We start from the raw sequence: 21,860 nt of genomic DNA, 5'->3' as shown, positions 1-21,860 counted from the left end.
CAGATCTGCATCAGTCACAGGTGCTGCCCATCTGTGAAACCAAGTGGGGCCAACTGGCTGCCTTTGCAGAGATGGAGTAGCAAGACTAGAGACAGAGGCAAGCAGCTCTTTCTTGGCTGGAACTATTGAATGCATGCAGAGAGAACAGTTGAAGTGGAGCCTGGATTTCCCTGGAGGGGAATGCACCATCCAGATGGCTACAGCTGTTCTTCCACTTGTTGTCATGACTATGGTTGCTGTTAGGGCACTGGAAAGGAGGGTGTTGCTAGCAACATCCATACTCTCATTAACTTTAGCAGGATTATTTCTTAAGGGATTAAAGGGGATTAAGTAAAGTTTCTAACCTCTCTTCAGGGCTCTTGACTTTCCCCCCTGAAGTTCCATGAATTTGCTTATTGCAATGTGTTTATTTGCACCAGACACAAAATTGGTTACTTAGTCTCCGAGGGAAACTGCATTCTCCCCCATTTCTAGCCCTACCATCTTTGCCTTATACAGAAGTTGTGACATTCCGTCACTAACCTTTTGTAAAAATATTTTTGAACATCTTCCCTGGAGTTCGTCTCTAACTGGCCAGTAGATCTTGGCTAAAGTGTCAAGGATCAAAGAGAAAGACTTTAGTCTCATCTGGTAACATTTGAATGTCCCACAGTATTCTCTAATAATTTCTAAGGTCATATATATAGCTAGTAAAGTGGCCCATGGAACCCTCACACTCATGAGAACCAAATCCATTAGCACCTTCTTGGGATGCTCTGAAGATTTTAACCCTTCCCAAAGAGCCTGAGATTTTTAAGCATTTTCTGTGTGACAGTGTGGTTAATTGACTACCCCGATCACTGAACCCATTTTTCAAGAGTTAAAGTGAGCAGCAGAGAGAGTTGAGCTCCAGAGACATTAGAATACCTGTTTGAAACAATGAGCTAAAATAGAGAATTGTCAAGGTTTTAATTGCTTACTGCAATGAGCAAATCACTAATTTGAAGAAAGGTCTGGTTCCTCTGTGTTCTTTTATTGTCCATAGGACAGTACCAGTTGAGGGTTGGATGGATGAACAAAGACATGGAGTTTGCATCACTAATGCCAAAATAAATCATCAGAACAGAATGCTGGAGTACAAAGGTGAGTGCTAACTTAGAGATGTGAAAAACATTCCTATTCAGTGGCTCATAAAAGGTTTCTCCAAAGGTCCTTGACAACATTTTAAAAAGCTGCCAAATATACCTGAGAGAGGTTACTAAATCCAGGCAAGGAGGCTGTGGAGGCAGCTATGTGGGAGAGCATGGCTGGCCAGGGCCTTGGCTGGCTGACAGCAACTCCTTTCTGGAAGGACAATGCTTCAGTTGTACAAGGCTGCTGCAAGGAGGGACATTTTTTCCCATGAGGTCTACTAAGTAAAAACCTTTTCTAACAATCTATATGAAGGCAACAAAAACTAAGTTTTGAACTGGGAATCATATCCACACTCTACTTTGTCCTTTCTTCTCTCTCTGTCTCTCTCTGTCTCTCTGTCTCTGTCTCTCTCTTTTTTCTTCCTTTCCTTTTTCTTTTTAATTTATTGCAAACATCTCCCCTGTTTCTTTTTTAAGTTAGAATACAAACGAAAGTGTTTATGATGTACAAAAATGCCTTTATTTGATCTTATTCCTCCTTTTCCCCTACCACCCTTCACTACTCTCCCTTCCTCACTTTTTTCTGGTTCCCTTTCTTCCTCTAAATAATTACCCCTTCTAATTAAAATATAATGTGTATTGCATTAGTCTCTCTTTTTCCCACACCCTTCCATTTATGATAACTTCCTTTCTGTTCTTAGCTTTCTTTACATTTCATGGTTTTTGCACACATGTGCATAGGTATAATATATAAATCTAGGTCTTGCATGTGAGAGGAAACTTAATTTTTGAGAATCAGCTTCAGATTTATACTACTATATTCCAGTTAGATCCAGAAATATCATTTACTTTCTTTTCACTAATATGTGTATATATATATATATATGTGTGTGTGTGTGTATACATACATATATTATATATATGCATATATATTACTATATATACATATACTATATATACACACATATATATAGGTTGTACAAAATGATGACATACATGATTGAATAATGAAATATTATTCTGTATAGGCCCATACCATTCTATTATTTATGTAATACTGTTACATGTTATAACAATATCTATTACAAACAAATGATATATTGTTATAGATGTTACTTTACATAATTTTATGTCTTATAAAGATATGTCAAGAACACTCCAGAGCAAACCTCATGTCTAGGAGTAATTTTTATTTTGGCCAACAAAAAACAGATTTGTGTTTTGTGTACTTTTTGTTTTGATATTTAGTATTTTTTGTGTGTTAATGTTGTTATCTTTTTTAAGAGAGAAAGAATATGAAGTTTGGTGAGTAGGATCTAAAAGGAGTTGGAGGAAGGGAAAGGATATGATCAAAGTACATTGGATCTATGTGAGGGGGTATTGTATGAGGGAGGAGTTGGGATAGATATTGAGATATAAAGTAAGTAAATAAATAAATTTTGTTGGGGACCGCACTAGCCCCAAGTTGGGGCTGCCAAAATAAATGTTGCAGCCCAGGCAAAATGTTGAGGCCCGGGCCGACTCACGTTTGGGCGGCCACTGTATCCCGGCCCAAGCTGCCGCTCCGGTCTTCAGGTCGGGGGTTCAGCAAGAGCGAGGGTGACGGCAGATTCTACCTAATGTCTGATGTGTATGAATCTCTCTCTCTCGAGTCTCCCTAATGTCTTCTCTCTGCTGTGTCTCCCTAATGTCTTCTATCGTCTCCATTCTGATCTGTTCTGTCTCTGCCTTTTATATGTCTCACTTCTAAGCCACGCCTCTAAGTTACACCTTTAATCATGCCCTTAGGTCTTGTCTCTAACTCTGATCTCTACACTTCTAAATCATACTCTTAAATTACACACCTTTAATCTCACACGCCTTTAATCTCAAGGTATCTAAACCAAGATTATCCGAGTGTTCTCAGCTGTTGTAGGCTATTGTAATCCAAGTCTCATGTCAGGGTATATGGCTCAAGATGGCTGCAAAGCTGATAGCCGCTTTCTGCTAAAAGTCGGCCCCCAACAAAATTTAATAATAAAAATCTAAATGAGTTAGAAAGAGAGGGACAAAGGCAGAGATCAAGAAAATAAGATCAAAGGAGTTTTAAAATTATGTAAGAACTAATGCCTAGGAAGTTTATAATTTTTATAATACTATGTTTTCTCTTATTAAATGTAAAAATACCATCTGTAGTTCTACTGGGTGGGATTGTTTTCTCCAAGATAGTTGGTTATCCAATATAGTCCTACTAATTATGCAGCTTTTATTTTTGTGGCTAAGAGGTGTACCCCACCTTACCTTAATTAGGGTTTCATTGCTGTGAAGAGACACCATGACCACAGCAACTCTTATAAAGGGTGACATTTAATTGGGGCTGGCTTATAGGTTCAGCGGTAGTGCCACTCCTAGGCCAAGCATTTTCAAACCACCACATTCTACTCCATGGCCCCCATTGGCTTGTTCAAATACATGAGTCTATGGGGGCCATAACTATCTGTAGCATAATGCAAAACACATTTAGTCCAACTTCAAAAGTCCCCATAGTCTATTAAAATATCACCAATGTCTAAAAGTCCAAAGTTCTAAGTCTCTTCTGAGATTCACCAAATGGTTAACTGTGATCCCTTATAAAATCAAAATCAAAAAGCATATTGCATACCTTCCACATCACAGGATATACATTACTATTCCAAAACTGCATAGAAGGGGAAATATGGATCAAAAGCAAGACCAAAAACCAGCTGGGGAAACTCCAAACTCTGCACCTCCATGTCTGATGTAAAAGTGCACTTCTGATCTCCAAATCCTTTCTGCTTTTTTGACTATAACACACTTTCTCCAATGGCCTTTCCTGACCTCTCACTTTTCTAACCTTCAGCTGTTCTCTAGGACTTCTTAATGCCTTCAAAACCCATACCACCAGGGTTATTCTTATACATTACCAAGTCCAGCTGCAGCATATGGTACAATCTTGGCTATCTCTGGGAAATAGCTTCTTTGTACTCTCAGAAAACACCTCCTAGAAGATTTTACCTCAGGGATTCTGGTCTTTTCTTAATCATCACTAATTTCTTAGCTCAGCTAACCAGCATCAATTGTCCCAGTAGTTCCTTCTACTCTTGACTTTAAAGCCAGACCCACATGACTGAAGTTGCCAAGTTCTGCTGCTTACTGGAGCTGGAACATGGTTCCCTTGTTCTATTACATTCTCATCAGCTTTGTGTTTCCCAACTCCTTCACTGCCTAAGTTTCACTGTCCTGGGACTTGATCTGTAGATTGATCATGAACTCAGAGATCCATGTGGCTCTGTTTCCTGAATGCTGGATTTAAAGGTGTGTATCACAACAATGGACCAAATCTTTCCTTTATTGGGAAATTTCTCTGTCCCAAGCTGGCCTTGAACTCAGAGATCTGCTTTCCTCTGGCTCCTAGGATCCAAGGTGTGTACCATCATACCCGGGCCTAAGCTTTTCATGGCCACTATTCCTCAAGATTTAGATCAGAAGCCTGTGTCTTCCAGCCACAGGATCTGAATCACAGTTATGCTCTCCATTTCTGGATTATATTTCATTTCAGATTAAAAGTCCAGATGAAAATAATATCTAAGTCCCTTGTTCAACTGCAAAAGCATAAACAATAAGTTTAGCATGATGAGATCTTGCTTCAAGGTCACAACTACCTTAATCTGTTTATTTCCTTGAACATGGGATTCAGCTCCATTCTAGTGCCCCTTTATTCTTTGAACCATATATTTCGTACATTTCCTTTTGAAGCTTGTTCCTTTTCATCAAAACGTTCTTCATAAGAGTGAACTTCAGTAACCAGATGGCAGAATTTATACCAGGCTGGAATTTATACCAGGCTGTTTTGAGACTTCCTTTGTCAAAGCAATTAATCTAAATTTCTTCACCTTAGCCTCAGGCAGACTTTTCAGAAAATGACAAAAAGCAGTCATATTCTTCACCAAAATACCACAAAACAGTCTCCAGGCCACATACTACCATTCTTCTCCACTGAAACCTCTTGGGCCAGGTCTGCAAATTTCAAATCATCCTCAGCACCAATGCCTTCCATATTCCTACTAGGATGTTCCATTAAGCCCCATTTAAAGTATTCCACTGCTTCCCAAATACAAAGTCTTCAAATACACATTCCTCCAAATATGATCAGGCCTATCACAGCAATACCCTAGTCCCTGGTACCAACTTTATTTTAGAGTTTCATTGCTATAAAGAGACACCATGACCAAGGCAACTCTTATAAAGGAAAACATTTAATTGGGGCTTACTTACAGGTTCAGAGGTTCAGTCCATTATGATTATGACAGGAAGCATGGCAATGTTCAGTCAGACATGGCACTGGAAGAGCTGAGAGTTCTACCTCTTGTTCTGAAGGCAGCTAGAAGACTTACTTCCAAGAAGTGAGAAGGAGGGTCTCAAAGCCCACCCCCACAGAGACACACTTTCTTCACCAAGGCCACACCTACTCCACCAAGGCCACACCTACTCCACCAAGGCCATACCTACTCCACCAAGGCCACACCTACTCCACCAAGGCCGCACCTACTCCACTAAGGCCACACCTACTCCACCAAGGCTACATCTCCTAATAGTGCTACTCCCTAGGCCAAGCATATTTAAACCACCACATACCTTAAAGGCAACAACCAGCACAAAGTGTTTATAGTTTGTATAAATGCTAAAGGAAGAAAAGTAAAAAGGAAGTCTAATTTATCATATGTCTGAGAACCTCCATCATTACTATAGTTCCCCCCCTCCCCCCCCCCCCCCGGCACATTTTTGTTTTCTGCATTAGTGAACTACCCTTCTCTTAACATTATCACTATTCCTGATAACTTTCTCACTCAATCATGTTCTTATCACTGAGTAAAATTCTTACCATTTCATCTGTTTCATGAGTAAATCTGGTTTTTAATGTTTTATTCTATATTTTTATTATAGAATGTATATTTTACCTTGTGTTATGCTGATTGAGTGCATATTTTCAGCAATAACTACTAGAAACAAATTCTCCTACAATCTCAGAAATGCTTCTCAGAGTGTACATTTATTTGCTCATCGTTGGATATTAGAGGATATCTTGTTAAAAATTTATTGAATTCCGTGCATTGCTATTAACAACCAAGAATATGTCACTGTTGACTATTTCTTGAAAGTAAACTACATTTGTTTCCTGGAGGAAAAAGAATCTGGGAGAAGAAAAAAAAACACATATGAAATTATAGATTTTGTTATTAACCTTCTGCTATTCCTTGAACCTGGAATGTTTCCAAAAAAACCTGTGTGGAAAAATATTTTCATTTGCAGCAGGATTTAGAGATAGCAAACATTGTGATTTAAGGAGGGAATTATTTCACTGGGGACTTGCTTTCACAGGGAATTGTAAAATTGTAGTTTTTTTTTACTTTTTTTCATTTCTTTCTTTTTTTCCTCCTTGTGCTATACCGGCCAAGTTCCCCATTATACTTATGCTGACACTTGGATGAATAGTTTTAACTGCATTATGAGATCTTGATGAAGATTTGCCATCTCATCATACACATGCAGGAGACCTGTTCAAGCTCCTGCTAGATAAAATCCTAGTATGGAGAAGGGAGGTGACCAAAAAGTTCCCCTATAAGCTGAAGTGCTATTCACAATTGATAGTGTCTAGAGAAAGTCAGTTTTCTCTGAGGGCATGGCTCCTGAGGGATCAACTGTTGCGCACCTCTTTTGTGTCCCCTTCGCCCGCGAAAAAAGGACACGGAGGCAGTAATCGGGTATCACTACAGATGAGGCTTTACTTCTAGTAACAGCAAAAGCGGAAAAGACCCCAAGCCTGGGAAAGGCACTGCTATATATACCCTAGAGTGGCGTGTTCACTTCTGATTGGCTGTTCACTCATCACCCCATATTATGCCCCGGGATGGGCAGTGACTTTGGCGTGCCTTTTGCCTTTTGCACCTGCGCAGTCAGTTGTTTACAAGTGGGAGTACAGGATGTCCGCGCCATCTTGGCACTGCGGCTCCCAACAATCAACTACATTCCAGTGGAAAGTCAGATATCCAAGAGTATATGAACGATTTAAATTGGACTTGATGGGCTTAAGAAACAAAAGGACAGGAAGTTGAATATTTCCTTGGTTATTTTTCTACTGCTATGTTAAGACATCATGATCAAGGCAACGTAGAAAGCATTTAATTTTGGGATCATGGTTTCAGAGGGTTAGAGTCAATGACTATCGTGATAGGGACCATGGTAGCAGGCAAGCAAGCATGGCACTGGAGCAGTATCTGAGAGTTATATCTTACTAGCAAATATAGGCAGAGAGAGGGAGGAAGATGGGAATGGTGTGGGCCTTTGAAACCTCCAAGCCCACCCCTAGTGATACAACTCTTTCTAATACCACTCCTCTGAATCCTTTATAAACAGTTCCACCACATAAAGAACAAGCATTTAAATATATGAACATATGGGGACCATTCTTCTTCAAACTAATACAGATGGGTAAGGATGGGTGTTGGGTTTGGGAAGAGTTGGGGTATGAGTGAAAATAATCAAAATATAGTAAATGAAATTCTCAAAAAATGAATGAAAAATTAAAAACAATAAAAGGGGGTGTGCTATCTCTTTACTGGTTCAAAAGGAGTAGGATCAATTAACAGTGAACAAAAACTTCTGTCACTGTTAACTAAATGTAATTTTTATGGTTGATTTATCTCAGGTTGCTTATCACAATAAAAGAAAGCTAATATATCTTCTTAATTATAATGGTGGTTTAGCTTTGTTTGTTTCTGTAAATTCAAGCTAGTATATGGAGCAAAATCATTGACTAGATAAATATGACCTCACTCTTACCTATACCTTTTGTGGTGTTATTGGCAAATATATCACACACACACATATATGCATATGTATATATTTGCTAATAACATATATATAATGTAATATACTTGCCAATACCACAAAAGGTATATGTGTATATATTATATATGTATATGTGTTATAGACAAACTATGTAATATAAACATTGGATTGTATAATGGCTATCAATATGATTAAGACACCCGAAAAACTTTAGTGTTTTTTTAATTTTTTTGGTTGTACGTATATCTGACAGGCTAGTGGTTTTGTAATGTTTTCTTTTTCTAGTATGTGTTTATTTTATTGAGTGTGTATACTGTATTTATGTGTATGTATGTGTATATGTATACTATATTTGTGTATGTGTATGCATTGTCATGTAGATGTTCAGAGGCCAGATGCTCTCCACTTTTACTTTCTGCTTTATTACCTTGAGACACTAAACCTGGAGTTTTCTGGTATATATATTATATATATGTACATATATATATTATATATATGTACATATATATGTATATATATAGAGAGAGACTATTCTTTTCATCATTTTCATTGATAGTATGTGGATTTATCATCTATTTTTAGATTATGTCACTAATTAATCTGATAGTTCTCATCTACTGTTGAGTTCCTTTAATATATTTTTAATGTTTTGTGTTTTCAACTACAGGGTATTTTCTTGGTGTTAAAAAATAGTTTCTGCCTTTATAATTATATTTACCATTTGATGAGGCATTGTTATAATAACTACATTTACTTATCTAGCCCATGATACTTTTAGTTTTTTGAACTTTTAAAGATTTATTTTTGCCAGGCAGTGGTGGCGCACACCTTTAATCCCAGCACTTGGGAGGCAGAGGCAGGCGGATTTCTGAGTTTGAGGCCAGCCTGGTCTACAGAGTGAGTTCCAGGATTGCCAGGGTTACACAGAGAAACCCTGTCTCAAAAAACCCCCCAAAAAGATTTATTTTTATTAATGTTTTTGTTTATGCCTATGTGAGTTAATGTGTACCATATGAATGTAAGTACCCATGGAGGTCATAAGGTTGTTAGATTTCCTTGAACTAGAGTTACAGTACAGTTGTAGTTGCTAGGAACCAAGCATTGGGCTTCTACAAAAGCATCGCCTTCTCTTAAATCTGCTATCATTCCAGCCACCCTTTCAGTATTCTTAAAATAGCTCACTGAAATAACAGAGCCCATTTTTTCACAGATTGTTTCCTAAAAAACAAAACAAAAAACCCCAAAAAGGCAATTATATGGGGCTGGCAAGATGGTTCAGAGATTTTATCCTTGTAAATTACTACCTTTCAGAACTTGATAGTAAGACTATTGCTAATGACACCACATTCTTGAATCACCAAAGAAGAAATCAAGTTGGTAATGACCTAGAAGTTTCATCTCTACTGGATAGCTCTCATAGTGCTGGAAGATTATATGCATACTACCATAAAAGTTAGTCTTATCCATCTCTATTACCTGCCAACTATAATAACACATGGCCTGACAAGGTATGATGTCTGGTGCAATAGTGGCATGGATGTTGTGGGAATAACCACCTACTTTAAAAATGGGTATAAGTTCTGGTCCATGAGCTGGAACCTCTAGCTTGCACCAATAAAAGGGCCAAGAAACTGTGACTAGATAGGTCATATGCAGTAGAAGAACCCCCAGTAGTATAACTGTACTAAATGGACATAGTACTAAAATGACTCCCAGTGAATTATTGCTAATGCCATAAATTAGAACATCTCTCAGACATTGCTGTAAAAGTATCTTCTTGGAGTAGATGATAATTAACAGAGACTCTCAACTTGTCTACATTCTGAAAATAAGAGAATGGTGTACTCAGTCCTAAATGGGACTTACATATTACACTCCCTACCTCCTAAGGTTTAGGAATATTCTCAAGGGAAGGGGCAGAAAGACTATAAGAGCCTCCTCAGGTAGTGGATAACATCAAGGAAACAGTATTTTCCATACACGACAGATGGAGCAATTGCAAATATGAGCTCACAGTGACTGTGACAGCACATAAACGATCTGCACAAGCTCAAGTCAGACAAAATCCCAGCATGAAAGGGGGAGGGACACAAAAATTCCAGAACTAGCTGAGTAGCTAATGGCATTTGATAGCTTCTGGGAGAGGGAACGTCAGTTTTTTTTTAATGAGGTGACCCTTGGCAGGTCAACCACATGCCAGGGCTGGCCTCACTCACAAGCGTACTTGTATGAAACAACCTCAACTTGATGGAGAAGGAAAAGGAAAATAACTCAAAGTTGGGTGGGAAGAGAAGCGGAGGGGAGGAGTGTTGTTATGAGGTTGCTTTGAGAGTAGGAGAAGGCGAAAAGATGCCCATGTGGCCTAAAAATGAATAAATTTCAATTATTCTTATAATAAATTAATTTTATAACTATAATATTTTTATTAACTGTTTCCTATGAGAAAAATAAGTTTTTTTATATAAAAACACCATTATTCTGAATTACAGATGTTGCAGATTTTTCATAAACTAAGTTAAAACTTTGAGGACTAAAATTTTTCCATATGGTAAATTTTAAGCACTTCATTGATATACCATGCTAATAATGTGCAAAATAGATTATACAGTATAAAAGCAACTTGTTGCAAAATCTAAATATGATAGAATCTATACCTCTAAAGTAAATAATACAAAAGTTAAGTGTTTTCCTAATAAGACCAACTCATTTTAAGTATCTGAAAACACAGGCTCTTCAAATATGTATAATGTGCTATATAAATGATCCCATAAAATTACATATAAAATTAATTTCTTGATTTTAAGAAGAATCATTTGTAGTAAAATATTACAGAAAATATTGTTATTTGTTATTATAATTTATACAGATGGCAAGAATTTAAAGTCAATATGTAATATAGAAGAAAAAATATAAAAATTGTATCCAAAGTCAAAACAAAATGTTGACAAAGACAGTTTAGTTTTTAATAAAAGTCAAATGATAAAAAGTCTAGTGAACTGTAGAAAACAAGCCAGCCTTTACTTGCCAGATTTGTTCAGATAAGCATCTCAAAGTTATAGAAATTTGAATTATACTCATGTAGAACAGTAAATAAGAAGAAAACAAAAGTTTACTTAAATCTCTATTTCAATTACTCAATTTATTATAGCAGAAAAATAACATTTATAAACTTTAACTATCGTATACAAACATGATTTTAACTTATTGTATGTATGCAATCTGAAATGGACGTCTGTAAACAAAGGTTATTATTGGAAACCAAAAAGTAAACAGAGCAAAAGACAATACCAAACTAAAATTGTAATGGTAATGAGAATATTTATCATTGAAAACAAAGAAATTTCCTACAATATATTCTGATCATGGAGGCTCTCCCTCTTCTACCTCCTCCCAGATCCTCCTCTCCTTTCCACTCACCCAATTCCATGTCCTTTCTTTCTTTCTTTCTTTCGAGAATACTTTCGTTTGTTAGTTCACAAGTCCCTGCATTCTTTTTTTTTCCTTCAGTGATTTTACAAACCTTTGTGATTATTTTGCATAAAGCAAATTCTTTAAATGAAATCTATCTCTGATGCTGAGATTGAGTATTCACTCAGTTGAACTTGATTGTTCAAACACTTAAATCATTTTCAGGAATCCTTAGACATATTTATCTATAAACTGACTTTCCATAGGGATTTCATTGGAAGGCTGATAAATGAAGCCTGACTGTGAGTTGCCCTTTTTGAATGTGATGACAGATCTTTTCCAAGTCCTATATGTAGTTCCCTTATATGCAGTGTTTAGAGAAAGGCTGGTACCAAGCTAGGTACATTTGGGAGTCTTATATACACTGTACCTTTTGTTTGTACACTGTCTTCCTTGTAGAAATGTGGCTATTACACACCGAGGAGTTCATTTAAAGAATTCTTTGACTTATATTCTTAATATCCCATAAACCTGATAAATGATACCTTGTAAAGTCCTGAGGAAGAAAACAGCGCATCTTCCAGCTCATTTATATGGAACACAGCACAGTAGTGTTTCTAAAAATAGGCTGAATTCTGCTGTGCTTGTTTCAATGGAAGAACATCTTTGCCATTTAGTTGTTTTCTCTCAGTGACACAACAAGCTTGATGAAATAATAAATGCCAAATTGCTTTCCATTTTTTTTTATTTCTAGGCAGCCTTTTGTATTAGCTAATGAGTACCAACTATTAAGAGTCTAAAGTAAGGTGTCACAATACTTTTGTCCATTTCCTATAAGCTGTTGTCTTTCAACAGCCTAACTTGAGCTGCTCGGTTTTAGAACGTGCCTAATCACTGATTCTGCAGCAATAGTAGCATTTTTTGCTGCCTGTTCCATATAAAGATGTTTTATTATCTCTTCAGCCTCCAGAGCCGTCTTAGAGACTCTGATCATAATGTCTCATTGTTATTCATTAGTTAGAAAATAGTTGATAAGAAAAGGCACAGTCTCCAGGAATATAGGCCTTAGGCTGGAGGAAGGATTATCTTCTAATTATAACTTTGTGTTATGTGATTTATAATTTAATTATTGTTGAGATTGGAGTCATAGCCTGTACTCCAATAAGCCAGTCTCAGCTTCAAGACATCATCTGAAACAGCCAAATTAATTACAGTGAAAAGCAGAAGACAGACATTTCATCACTGTGGTCACATTTCCCACAGTGTCAGGAAAAACAGAACAAAGAGATCCGGTGACTGCTTCTTGCCCCACAAAATCTATTTTTGGGGTCCTGAACTGAGATGAATATAGAATATAGAACATAGAACATAGATCATAGAACATACAATATAGAATATAGAATTAGTATATAGAATATAGAATGGAATATAGAACATAGAACATAGAATATAGAATATAGAATTAGTATATAGAATATAGATTATAGATTATAAAATTAGAATATAAAACATAGAATAGAATATAGAATTAGAATATAGAATATAGAATTAGAATATAGAATATAAAATATAGAATTAGAATATAGAATTAGAATATATAATATAGAATTAGAACATAGAACGTAGAACGTAGAATGTAGAACGTAGAATGTAGAACATAGAACATAGAACATAGAACATAGAACATAGAATATAGAATGGAATATTGAGTATAATATAGACTAGAATATAGAATAGAATATAGAATTAGAATATAGAATGTAAAATATAGAATTAGAATATAGACTATAGAATGTAGAACATAGAACTTAGAACATAGAATATAGAATATAATATAGAATGGAATATCAACTATAATATAGAATAGAATGTAGAATAGAATATAGAACATAGAATTAGTATATAGAATATAAAATATAGAATTAGGATATAGAATATAGAATTAGAATATAGGATATAGAATATAGAATTAGAATATAGAATATAGAATATAGAATTAGAACATAGAACATAGAACATAGAATATAGAATATAGAATAGAATATAAAATATAGAATAGAATATAGAATATAGAACATGGAATATAGAACATACATAGAACATAGCACATAGAATATAGAATATAAAATATGGGATATAGAATGTAGAATATCTAGAATATATAGCATATGTAGAACACATAGAACATATAGAATATAGAATTAGAATATAGAATATAGGATATAGGATATAGGATATAGAATATAATATAGAAATAGGGGGCCAGGGAAGCACACATCTGACAAGGTCTGTGCCTTGTCAAGGTGTGGTCCTGCCTATCACTGAACTATCTTTCTCTGGGCTCTAGTGTCTCCAGTAAGGTGTTCTGACAAGATGTCAGCATTTCACAAAAGAACTTTCTGGGAGGCAAGATTACACTTTGGCTGGCATCGGGACTCAGCCCTTTCTTTCTCCCAGCTGAAAATTCCTAAAGGAGCATTTTTCCCCAATACTTTGGTAGTCAGATTGAGGGACCTAAATGTGTCTTTAGAATATATTTAAAGATTTTTAAAAAGACTCAGAAGGAGGCAATGTGAGGAATTTATCAGCCTTAAAAGAAACACCAGAATAGGCAAGTTAGCGATTTGGGCAGCCTCCCAGGAGGAAAGGGTTGAAAGAGAGAGAATTATTATACTTCCTGAATAAGAAGTTAAAGAAAGCAGACAACCTTGGCTTGAAGTGGAAGTTTTTGTAGATGTATGGAGGTTGGGCAGCCTAAAAGGGTCACTGGATACCATAATCATTGGGTGCTAGTGTACAGAATAGACACTTCTACTCACAGCACAACACATAGGACAGCAGTTCCTTCTGACACATGGCATTCCCTGCTGCCTAAAATATTCCCACTTCCTCAAGGACCTATAAGAATGGACCCTCCCGACTTCTAGTTCCTGAGCCTGATTCTCCATGGGGCCCTGGACATGTCATCTATCTTTGATTTTGGGGCCTAAACTCCTGAGTCTCCACTATGCCATTTTCTGCCTGACTATGGGGTTAATCACTTTTCTAATAAATGTCTTACTCCCAGCTTTTCATATCCCTTTTGTGCCTAGCACCCAAGAGCTTTCAGTGAGCTTCAGATTCTGGCTAGTGTCAGAGGTGGGATGGAAAGAGAAGGGAAAAGAGAAAGCTGCACATTCTGAAACGAACTTTGAACGTGACCAAGGTTGCCAGTGAGTGTGTATCCCCATCAAGGCAAGGGCTCTTCTGAGTCTTTAAGCTCATGTTTCATTAAGGGGGTTGTTATTCCTCTTCCTCTCGTGGTCTTACTATGTCTTCAGGTATATCATATTTCTTTTCAACTTTTGGATTTCTGTTGGTCTTTATGTTGTAAAAGAGGGGTTTTCTTCTCATTAGAGAAGGTCTCTGGCCTTGTGGGCTCAAGGGAAGCACTTGCTGACTATCAAAGAAGTGTATTAACCAGTGGCCAATATATTTGTTAAGACAATAATAGGCTATACACCATGCTCTTTGTGTTACTGGATGCCAACATCTTAATGATCATATGCACTAGTATCTGTGGTCCCAGGACACAAAAGCTTCTCTACCAAGCTGTGAAAGAAAGGACATTGCCAGACACAGATCATACCATCAGTGAGTGACAGAATTCTGGAATAGAATCAGCTAGCTGCAAATGTTCACCTTTATTCTGTCTGCCTGCCTATTATTCCTTACAAGGATCAGAATCAGCTCAGTCTCTTTTTGCTACAGAGACTGCCTCCACAGTCTCCACATACTCACTGTCCCTGAATTCAAGGCTTATGTTGCCCTGCATGCTATACCATGGTGTCTTTTCAGGTCTTGGTATTTGATTTTAAAGGTGAAGTTTGATTTAGTCTGCCCGATGTTGAGTATCAGCTGCCTAATAATTTCATATTATTTCAGGTGGAGTAACTCTGTAAAACTGGGAACAGGAATAGAACAGACTCAAGAGTTACACATTCCTGCTTTTTTGCAAATCTATTTTTTTGGGGGGGGGAGAACACCATATTCTAGAAAATATATTATTGCAGTGACCCCTGGTATTACTTCTTTTCCTTTAGAGGCTGCTATCGTTATCTGCCATTTTGTTTAATGACTGGTTGGATTATATTAAAAATGTCTCCTGCTCCTTTCCTCATGGATAACAGTGCTAATGGTACTGGCTTTCTATGTATGCCCATAGCCACTCTGGGAGGAGAGTGGTTTTGTCACAGCTCACTTTGATGAGCTCTTTCCCTGACCATATTCAGACATTATTTGCTATTCATTGCTGGTTGGGGAATACATTGTTCAACAGATGGATCCAATTAAATTCAGGTTCCCTTGAAGAAATAGTGTCTTCGGCTGTGCTTGCCCCAATAGGGAGGCTTCTTAAGTATCTTTATCCTCAATTTGTTTGGCAAGATAGCTTCCCTATTACTTTAGCTTTTATTTGTAATGATTTTGATTCCTCTTAATTGCTTTTAGCCGAAGACTCTATTAATTTTCGAGAGGACCATGAGCTTTGACTTCATACTCTGCTGCAAATGGATTAACTCTCCGAAAGGAAAAGATGCAGAAAGCTTGGCCCTGGGCAAAGCTTTCTTTGCTTTCCTCCCTACTCAATATCTTTGTGATGTGGATTTGGATCTGGGGGATAAGGGAAATGGTTATGAGTGTAGAAGTAGTCCTTCAAATCCTATCCAAAGTCTGTCTCGCTGCAGAAGCCATTTAGTTTTTTCTATGAAACTCAATACAGCAAAACAAACTGTTCTTTCCAAGGTTAGGCAGAGTCTGCCAAGACCAGCAGAGTCCTTGATATGAGAAAGGACAGAGTACAAGGAAATTTGTAACTCCCAGAATCTGCTTTTGTTTGTGGAATGTGTTATTTGAGCCTATTGTCCCCTCCTCTGTATTAACACTAGGTAGCGCTCTGAACTCAGGCTTGTACCCATTCTCTTGTAGACATAGAGCTATATTAGTCAGGAACATGATAATGGGGGGTGTGAGTGGTATGGTAAGTTGACTTTGAAAAACATCAGTTGTTGTAACCACCTAGTTCTGCGTAAGTAGCTCCAAATAAACTCAAGGTACTCATTAAAATTAACTTTAGTGAGACATTTTTTTGGGATGTTTGTGATATTTTAGATTGTGCTCAGATGTTAATTATATATCTCCTGCCACCAAAGTCATGTAATGGGTAAGGTTTGTAATGAATGACACTTCTACTTTAGGAGGCATGTACTCATGAATGGATTACTAGAGACAGGAGCTTTGCAACAGAGCCAACAGAAAGAAGAACCCAGGCAAGTATGCACAAATACAGGTAAGACTTTAATGAAATCTTGAAGGAATGCTTTCATTTACAAGCAAAAGGGAGACATCTTAGACCAAAGAGAAGATCTTACTGCTTTCCTGAACACTGGGATTTTACTGCTCTTGAACATCAGGAGGTTTGAGCTGGGGAGGGCTCTAAGAACTTCAGATGTGTACGATGCTGCAGCTTCTCAAAGGGCATGAGAGTGAAATAGAAAGCATTTCTTTCTTTCTTTCTTTCTTTCTTTCTTTCTTTCTTTCTTTCTTTCTTTTTTTGTTTTTTCAAGACAGGGTTTCTCTGTGTAGCCCTGGCTGTCCTGGAACTCACTCTGTAGACCAGGCTGGCCTTGAACCCAGAAATCTGCCTGTCTCTGCCTCTCAAGTGCCAGGATTAAAGGCATGCGCCACCACTGCCGGGCCTAAAGCTTTTTCAAAGATTGACTTTCCTAGAAAAGAATCTCTTTAACCATTTGGGGGCCTACTAGTCTCTGCAGTGTTGGAGCCATGTTAGGGTCTTCATCCAGCGACGGCTGTGTGAAAGAAGTACCTTCTGCATCTACATTACTGTCACCTGGAAAACAGACTTGGGAAAAAAGTAGCTTGAAACCATATTAACAACTTTAAGTGTTCCATTCTTTCTAGAACGATCACTCAAGAGCTGGAGGAACATAAAGCTCTATTTTATTGGCTGCAACAGTCGTGAATCTTCCTGAGAAAAGGAGAAAGAGGGCATAGATGTTGACTCAAATATCAGAGTTTCTCATGATTATTATTGATTTTCAATAGATTTTTCTGAATAGCTTGCTTTGCTTGAAGAATTACCTAAAGAACACTTCTAGAGAACTCAAATGATTGGATTAAAAATAATTTAGGAGACAGGGAGATATTTACTCAGAAAAAGTCTTCATACAAAAAGATGAGTACCTGAGTTCAGCCCCTAGTACTCATGTAAAAAGGTAAGTGTTTTAACACTCACATACTGTAATTCTGGTGTTGAGGAGATAGAGAGAAAAATTGATGATTCCTGGGGCTGTCTGGCTAGCCACTCTGAACTAATCACCATGCCCTAGGTCCTAGTGAGAGACCCTGTACCAAAAACCGAGACGGACGGTTCCTGAAGAACAATGTTCTGTATCATATACATGTGCACCAGCACACACAGGATCATGCACACATCCAAACAGCCACATAAAGAATAAACATTACCAGTTTCAACTGGAGGGAAGATCTTCAGAGCTCTTAAGAATATCATATCCTAAGGGTTACTTCCAGAAATCTTACTAATAGAGCCTTCAGAAAGCCATTCTATCCTGGAAATGTCAGTAGCACAGATATGAAAACAGAGTTTGAAACAACCCTTGATTCTCATGTCTACTAGTATAACAATAGAAGTTTTTCATCATGAGTTGTATGCCATTGCCTGACATCAAGTGTCCCAGTTACCAAAACTTCTGGCAAAGCTTAGTTCAAAGGATTCCTATGATATGGCTAGATTTTGCTACTCACATAGGAACAGCACCTCCACAGATCTGTAACTTATTCTTCTGTTGTGACAAGACAGCATGCCCAGGGCAACTTATAAAAGGAAGGGTTAATTTGGGCTTATGGTTCCAGTGGGTTGAGTCTATCATGGTAGAAAGGCATGGCAGCAGGCCAGCATAGAAGCTGGAGCAGGAAGCTGATGCCTCATATTGTCAACCACAATGAGGAGCTTTTTAATCTTAAAGCCAGCCTCCAGTGATGTACTTTCTCTAGCAAGGCTAAACCACGTAGCTCCCCTACCCCGGCCCGTGCAAACAGCAATATCAACTGGAGACCAAGTGTCTAAATACCCTAGAATATGGGAGACTTTTCTTATTCCCACGGCCACAATAACCCAAATAAATTTCAGTCCCTTCTAGACTGCAGTGGTAGCCACAAAAGAGGCAGGAAATCCTTGCAGTTTATGTGTTAGGAATGGGCCACGTCAGATCCCTTACAATCATGGTTTTATATGTTTGTAGCATTTATGTAGAGTAAGGGAAATTGAACATAGAGACTATAATTAGGGCATTGATAACGTGGCAAGGGCACATCTGTTTTCTCTAACCTGCTCATGTGTTTAGTATAAAGCAGCACAAAACACCAAGAGAAGCCCCACAGGTCCATGGGGAGAGAGTAGACTAAATATTTAACATAACCCACCTGTAACATTTGTACAATTTACAAGGCTCCAAACAAGACTTCAATTGGGGGCCTGCATGACATCGACATAATTATATGAAATGTTTCAGTCAACTAATTACCCATTAAATAAAACAGTGTGTATCTGTTACTGGTTATTGGCTGTGGGCTGATTGGTTCCAGCGTCCTGACCTTTTATCCAAAAAGACTTGAAAATAGAGGCTCACAGAGATTTGCAGAGAAGTGACATAACTTTTTATTTTATTTTTCTGGAGTAAAGCAGTAGTGCAGATTGGTAAAGAGATATGCTATTAAGACTGACAGCAGGTCACATGAGTGAAGCCTTTCAAGGCCCTGGGTTGTCCCCTTCTGTATGTCTATGGGAAGTAGAGGATGGTTATGAAGAAGTGTGCTTTGTGTGGTTCCCTAGCTTGATAGATAGTGTTATGAAGTATAAATGGGGGTGAAGGGGTCCCTGGAGGCCACAGTAAGGTGAGCACCCAAGTAACTATGCTGTGCAACAGATCTGGTATAAAGGGAGTTTATTTGGGGGAATGGAGGGGAGCGAGGACCTGGAGAAGCAACAGAGGCAGACAAGTGGAAATATAGACAGGCAGACAGATGGGGCAGATCCATGAGAGAAGGAGGGGACAGAGAAGAACAGAAAAGGGGAGAGAGAGAGGCCAGCTGGGAACATGTGGGAACACACAGAGAGAGCTGGAGTGATGGGACAGTCCTTTAATCAGCAACCCACACTTGGAGGGCAGCAGGGGATGATATAAATTCTTGCTAGGACCCTTGGGAGGAGCCTAGCCTGTAAGCTAATAGATTTGGGTTATATATTCATTTCTCTTCTGTGCATCCCTCTCCACACAATTCATTTGACTTAAATCATTCATACCCATTTGCTTATACCCATAAGATGGTAAGTAGGATTCTAAGAGGTTACTAGAGGACAGTTTGCTTTAATGAGCAAGTACCCAAACCAAATTGAGGCCAGAACTCACTCTCTCTCTCTCTCTCTCTCTCTCTCTCTCTCTCTCTCTCTCTCTCTCTCTCTCTCCCTCCCTCCTTCCCTTCATCCCTCACTCCACCCCTCTCTCATATCCCACTATGTCAGCAATATACTTGAATAGAACTGTCTAAATTTGTTACTTGATCTGTTACAGATCAGGGACAGAGAAAGTTACAGTTTTGTTCAAAATAGTCTAATATATGAGTTAGAGGTTGAAGGATTTCTGAAGTTGCTACATGCATTATTTTGAGAGAGATGTCTGTATAGTATTTGTAGAGGAAGGAAGCCTGGCAGGCAAATTACCAAGAGGGTATGTGTAACCCAAATCCAAGTGGGTAAACTAAACTGATTCATATGCTTGCCTACGTCAAGTGGCCCTTGAAAACTCTCAGTTACGTGGCAGGCTGTCATTCTTACCAGTAAGTGCCTCTACAACCAACACTATCACTTTGTCTCCCCACCCCAAATTATCTTGCTATTTCAGCAAATCTGTCTGAGCTCTTATTTGTAACACTTTGGATAAGAGGCTGAGAACCTGGACATGCAAATAATGGGCCCTATACACTAGTAATACTTCTTTTTACATAATAAATCTACCATATAAAGACCTGAGAGGCCAAGCTTGAATTTAGAATTCTTTGCATTTTGTACTATCAGTGTGGGAAGATCCTCTACCACTTTTCTATCCCCTTAGCTCTGGATAAACCTGTAATCTTTTGTCTCCATCCTTCACAATGATAGAATACATCTATATGCATGTGAGTACTTCAGGCCATGGTTCTACATGGATACTCCAACTGTCCTCTAAGAAACAAAAACAATGACAGATAGATAATAATGAATATGGTGTTGTGACACAGACACATGTATGTATGTATGTATGTTTCATCAAAATAAGTCACATGGGTAGCAAGAAGCAACACAAACTCCTCAAGGTAAGTCCCAAAGGCCCACCGAGGAAGAAGTACACTAAATATGTAGTGCATCTGTACTGATTATTTTTCTTACTGCTTTGATGAAATATTTGGTAAGTAACAACATAAAAAGGACTTATTTTGGGTTCAAATTTTGATGGGGTATAGTGCACCATGGAGAAGGAACACTGCAGCCTTTGGCTCCAGGGTAACAATAGTGTGCAGCTATTGTGTGGATAGCTTTCTAGTTGCATTTACACTTGACTAATGGTGATAAAAGGGCATGTGCCTTCTGTCTCACTTGGTGCTACAGAATGCTATATTGTTCTACATTTTCTCAATACTAATTAGAGAAATAGGTATATTTTGCATGCATTTCATTCATTTTGCTTTAATATATTAATTAACCACATATGATGGTGAAAGTAGTATTGTGAGAATAAAACAAAGAAATGTTTTTTTTTTTTGTTTCAGTGTGTGATCTTTTTACTGTTTTTTATTGGACATTTTATTTATATTTCAGATGTTATCCACTTACCCCATTCCCCCTCCCTGTCCAGGAACCCCCTAACCCATCCCGCCGCCTCCTGTTTCTATGAGGATGTGCCCCCATTTACCCCCCCCCACTCCCACTTCCCCACCCTCAAATTCTCCCACACATGGCATCCAGCCTTCATGGGACCAAGGATCTCCTTTTCCACCTATGCCCAACAGGGCCATCCCTTACACATACAGCTGGGGCCATGGGTCCTTCCCTAAGTGCTCCCAGGCTGGTGATTTAGACCCCGGGGAGCTCTGGTTGGTTGGTAATATTGCTCTCCTCATGCGGCCACAAACCCTGTCAGCTCCTTCAGTCTTCTCTCTAACTTCTCCATTGGGAACCCCTTGATCAGTTCAATGGTTAGCTATGAGCATCAGCCTCTGTATATGTCAGACTCTAGCAGACCTTTAAGGAGACAGTTATATCAGGCTCCTGTCAGCCTGCACTTCTTGACATCCACCTTAGCATCTACCTTTGGTGACTGCATATGGGATGGATACCCAGGTTGAATGGTCTCCAGATGGACCCTCCTTTAGTTTCTG

This window comes from Arvicanthis niloticus, chromosome X, assembly GCF_011762505.2.
Source record: "Arvicanthis niloticus isolate mArvNil1 chromosome X, mArvNil1.pat.X, whole genome shotgun sequence".
In the NCBI taxonomy this organism is placed as follows: Eukaryota; Metazoa; Chordata; class Mammalia; order Rodentia; family Muridae; genus Arvicanthis; species Arvicanthis niloticus.
This window is presented reverse-complemented; position numbering follows the sequence as displayed.